The sequence below is a fragment of the Vigna unguiculata genome, chromosome 2, assembly GCF_037176805.1.
Source record: "Vigna unguiculata cultivar grain cowpea cultivar isolate G323 ecotype 2 chromosome 2, ASM3717680v1, whole genome shotgun sequence".
In the NCBI taxonomy this organism is placed as follows: domain Eukaryota; kingdom Viridiplantae; phylum Streptophyta; class Magnoliopsida; order Fabales; family Fabaceae; genus Vigna; species Vigna unguiculata.
This window is the reverse complement of record NC_140793.1, coordinates 8,489,907-8,495,906: the sequence shown is the minus strand read 5'-3', so window position 1 is coordinate 8,495,906 and position 6,000 is coordinate 8,489,907.

Sequence of the window (6,000 nt, the reverse complement as noted above, 5' to 3'; positions counted from 1 at the left end):
TTCACATCAAACCACTTAGTTTATGTTGTACTTTTAATTGTGTTCAATAAACTTGTACTTGATTCAATTCAATGGTACATCTTTTCTTATTATCTTTTATTGTTACTTATTTTACATAAACCAAAAACAAATAACAAAATTATTTAAAATACAATGCTTTTAAATTATTTTAGTTATTTCCATCATTTTTAAAATATTTTTAACAAATTTTCAATGTTTATAATATACAATTTTTTAAAATTATCAAAAATTAAAAGATAACTGTAATTTTGATATTTATAAACATCTATTAAAAATAATTAATATTACACAAATTATAAAAAAAATTAAATTAAATTAAATTGACTTTTATATTTTCAAATTGCACATAAAATAACTTACTACACAATATAAAATCTATTTTTAAATCAACAAATTTAAAAATAAAAAAATATTATTTATTATTTTTTTTTCTTTCAAATAATACCTAAAATAACTAAAAATACAATTCTATATCTATTTCTAAAAAATATATATTTAACCTTTAAGATAAAATTTTTATAAAAGATAAAAGATAAAAAATAAATCTTATATCTATTTTATTACAAAAATTTTAAAAAAATAATTCTAATTTTTTGTAAAAGAAAAACCAAGTTCAGAATTCGGATCTCTAAAGACCGAATTCTGACTTGGAACAAAAAAGAAAAACATAACAAGTTGGAATTCGGCTCCCGGAGGACCAAATTCCCAACTAAGATAAAAAGTGTGTCATCCATATAAAATTAATATACAGTGTGCTATTCATGTAAAAAGAAAGCGGAACAGTGCTGAAAAAAAATCTAGAAATTCGATTACCAGACGAATTCTCAACTAAAAATAAAAACCGTCTCATCTATGTAAATTTTAAGTACAGGATGTGTTGAAGTAAAAAAAGTTGTGAACGATGTTTTTTGGAAAAAAAATCAAACAATATCATAGCAAGCCAAAAAAAAAATGTTTTATACTTTTTAACGCATGTAAGCCAAGAAATGCGAAGAAAGTGAACTTCTTAAATTTTATAATATATTTGACAAAATAAATAATACTTGAATATTTATAAATATATTTTTTTATTATTATAATTAAAAGGATAATTAAAATAATAAATTTATTTTAATATATATGTTTATATTAAAATAAATAAAAATAACTTTTTTCTTATCTACATCAATTCATTCATTCAAATTTTCAATAGCTATCTTCTCATTTTTTTATTATTATTTATTTCTTAATCTAAACAACTTCACCTTTTTTATTTTATTTTTTTCCTAATTCACTCATTTTTACTTCTTTAAATTTATTTTTAATCCAAACACAGCTTAGTGTTTGGCTATGTGCTTGGTGAATAAGGATAAAATGAATTAAAAGAAATCACTTCCCGACTTGTAGATACATTAAAATGAAATAATAAAGAAGTTTAGCTTTCACTTATATTATTAAAAACTGCACTCGTATAATAATAAAAGAATATTAAAATATCCTACTACATCACGCTAATGTTGCTGTTGTGGGGGTGTCATTTCGTCACCACCATTGCACTTCTATTTTCCATTGCAATGGAAGAGGAAGAGGAAAAGAACTAACTACGGAACAAAACTAATTCCAAAACTTATTTCTTTCATATATTTTGAAAAGTTTATTCGGAAAGCTTGTTACTAATCCTAAAAATATCATATATGTTATGAAAAACTTGTTCTAAGATATACCAAATTTGTTCTGAAAATACGGTATGAAAATCTAAATTTTATAACCGTGTTCTATATATAGTATTTGATGTCACGTCTAATGTTAAATCCCTATTATATATACTAGTGTAAATACAGGTACAATAGTGCTTGTGTGTACGATTTTTTGTATTTTTTGAATTATATTAATAATGGATAATATTATATTGTTATTAAGTTAATGAACAAAATAAAAGTATATTTATAAAAATTAAAGTGAAATGTATGGAGAAAATATGAGAAAAATAACTGTTGATGAATAGTAGGAGATAAAAGAAGAAGGAGATAAGTAAATAATTTTATAAAAATTTGTAAAAGTAACGTTAATTTTTTAAAATTTAATAAATAATTAAATTGTAAAAGGTAAAATTGAAATTATAAAATGTTGACACAAAAGAGGGAATCTCCTAATTAATATATATATATATATATATATATATATATATATATAATAATAACTTAATTATGATATAAGTTAAGATGTAGGTTTTTTAAAGGTAAATCAAGCTTAATTGAATTTTACTTTGATAACATGTAAAATTATTTATTTAATGCAAATTATGAAAAATCATAATCATTCATAAGTCATTATTTACTAATCATGAAAATAATAAATCATTTTCATTTTAATTATAAAGACAAAATGAAAATTTAGATTTTATAACATTATTTGCCTATCTGTTGTTACTTTTCAGGTTCAATCAAGTCTGTATATGTAAAATTTACATACATTGTTTGTCATGTTTTTTTTTTTGTGTGAAACCATTGACTCTCGGCTCTGATTGTTTTTAATAATAAATTTGTAGTGTTATTTATTTTAAGAGATAAAGAAAAAATTGTAGTGTTATTTATTTTAAGAGATTGGAAGATAAATTTATGGATGTGATAAATAAAAAAGATGTTCTAATAAAATAAAATGTAATATTATAATTTTATCATAAGGTTAGAGTTGATTTAAAGTAAATTAAATTTGTCAAAATTAATTAAAAATAAAAGCTGGATAAATATTTTTTAGTAAAAAAAAAATTAATAGTTGTAGTTATTATTATTATTATTATTATTATTAAATACACATGCATTTTTTTCTGATAATAAAAATTATTAATACTGTTATTATAAAATTAAATATAAATAATTTTTATTACTTAATTATTTTAGAGATTTTCTATATTTTTGTATAAAAATATTTTTTTTCATGTATATATATTTCTTTTTCAATTTTATTTTTTAAGTAATCATTATTTTAAATTAAAATAATTATCGCTACAACCTTCAACAGATCAATTAGAAGTTACTAAAACATGTAAAAAACCAGAATTTAAGTAAACAAAATATTATTAAGTATTGTATTGATAACATACCTATAAGGACAATCTACCCGAGTAACCGTCCGGTAAAGCTTAACCACATCAACACGCTCGATACTGTAGTTTCCTTGAATGGGCGCAACCCATGGTACAATTGCCAACAATTCACTACAATGGACATCATGAACTGGGTTGTCTTCATAAATATTATCTGGCACGTCATGCAAATTTGGTGACTTTCCATTTCCATCCCCACCAACTTGGGCTTCATCCTCAACTCCACTGTCATCTGAAATATCCACCACCGTGTTACCTTCATTTGGATGACCTTCATGTTCATGAAGTGCACCCAAATCTTCACCCACATCACGATCGCTTACATATGCATTTATTTCGGTATTGGAATGTGAAGTTTGGCCCTTATCATCACAAACATTCTCCTTTTCAACGGGCTTACTTTCATTCCCACTAAAGACCTCATCCTCCAAAATCTTCAATCTTTTGTTTATCTCCATTATTTCAATCTCATTGCTGTGAAATTTTTTTAACCAAACATCACCCGTATTGGACACCCCAGCTTCGTCACCACCTTCACTAACCCTATCACCACCTTCAGTAACGCCTGTAAGATTTAAAGCAACCCGAACAAGTTCATTACTTTGATCTTTTTCAGTCAAAGCCCAATCGAACATCACCTGCAATGTAATTTAACTAATGATTAAATAAAATGTTGTTATATTTAAAACTTCAGCAACCCAACTAAATCGATAAGGTATGAAAATTAAATAAAAAAACTAAATTACCTTCGGTTCAATGAATAGCCACTCGATGCTTGAAGTCCTTAACTTCAAAGTTGGCCATCGTAAAATCCTGGGAAACACTATATCCCTATTATCTGCTCCCAATTCTAACCTCTCAAAAGCCCAAATCTAAAAGTAACAAATGTTACATCATTCATATCAAAACACTAAACACAAAAAATATAAAATAGATCTAAAGATTCAAAGAGAATAAAATTCAGCATACCTGCAAAACCACAACTGACCTTGCCAACGTGATGTTGTGGTCATTTTTTTTCTGGCTATGAACCCCATATGCACGACTTAATGAGTTAACCAAAAAACTGTGCACTGCACTCCCCCAATTGAACTTAACCAAACTATCAATATCATCTAATATTCTAAAAGGCATATTGCAAATAACTTTTGAATTCCTAGGAAAATACAAGACGGCAAAGCACAACAATATATACAGACGACAAACATTATCTACATCATCATGCTCGGTTCCTATTACACTCGTAATCATGTTTGTTATCCCTTTAATACAAATTCTTTGACCACAAAAGAGTGAACCAACTAACCCACATCCATATGCATCAAATTGTACTTCTTCACCAACTACACCTAACCCCAGACTAAAACAAACATCAACAACAGATAAAGGTACAAGATGCTTCCATATGTGAAAGGATTGTTCACCGTCATCCCATCACCGAAGTAGCTCAACTAGTAGAGGACTGCAGATATCTAGAGACCTCTCTAACTCCAAACACCATTTGAAATGGGTGACTCTTATACGTCTACGATGTCCATCAGTCAACACATTGTTTATTTCCACAATATGCTTTGTATCCACAAAATTTATCAGTCGGACCTTCCATTCAATTTTAACAATTTAACTAATGCTCAACAATGAAATTGTGATGCACAATATAACAATTAACAGCACTAACCATGTCTTCTTCATCAACGTCTGGTTTTTTCCCATCTTTTTTCCCCTTTCGAGCCATGTTGCAAAAACAACCTACACAAAATCAAATCAATACACACCAATTAAAAAACCTACAACGATATTCAAAAACAAGCATTACTTTCACTTACACAGAAAAACCTACACAAATCAAAATTCGCCTTTCCTCTCGTTAAACGGCGCCGACAACTGTTAAAAAAATTCACTCAACGAACACAAACTCCTTTATTATCATAATACCCACACGAGCAAAAAAAATATAAATCACAACTTCATCTTGTTATACAATGCAGTAAGAATGTAATGCAGGAACGCCAAGGGTTTGGGCGTAAAGAAAACACAACCTTAAAAACGAACCGCGGACGTCCTTGTTCTACCGCTTCTTCCCTTCCCAAGTTCGGATGTTTTTTAGGGGTTCCTTCTTCCACCAATGACCAGGCGCACGAACAACACAACAAAGGTATACGAATAAAATTTGGAAAACCTAGCCTCCTCATTCTACTACTTCTTCCGCTGTCCAAGTTCCTTTCCTTCTCCTTCTGCTAACAACTTCGCATTTTGTACAACATTCAGGGTCGATTGGTTGAGTGAAAATATCACCGCTTGTACAAAAGCTGAAGGCACCGCACCGCTTCTTTGCTTCGAGTGGGTTCAGACTTGGTTCGCGCGTTCAGTGAAAAAAGCGTTCAGTGAGGGTTCAGTGAAAAAAATGAAAACTTTGGGTAACTGAGATGGATAGCGCGTGTTGTCTCCTCACGCGCAAGCGCACCACAGGACGTTGCCCTTTCTTTCGCAGTTGTCTCAGAAACCGTCAGAACCGTCACCTCGTCCCTTCAGTTTCTATTTTCAAAAACAATTACTTTTTTTCCACGTGTCAGTGCCACGTAGGCGAGTAAAAACCAGGTAAAAAAAACCAGGTTAGAGTATCATTTTCCTTTTACTTTCTCTAACTTTTTACCGTACACCCTCCTTTTAAGAAAAAAGATATAGCATTTAATAATTTTATTTTGGAGTTATATTTTAATTAATTAATTTTAGTAAACAATAATAATTTATTTATTAATAGGATAAATAAATGAATAAATTATCTTCATTTTAACATAACTAAATAATTTTTTATTTAAAAATACTGTTACATAATTTTCAAATATTATTTATATATATATATATATTTATTTATTGTATTAATTCTTTTAACT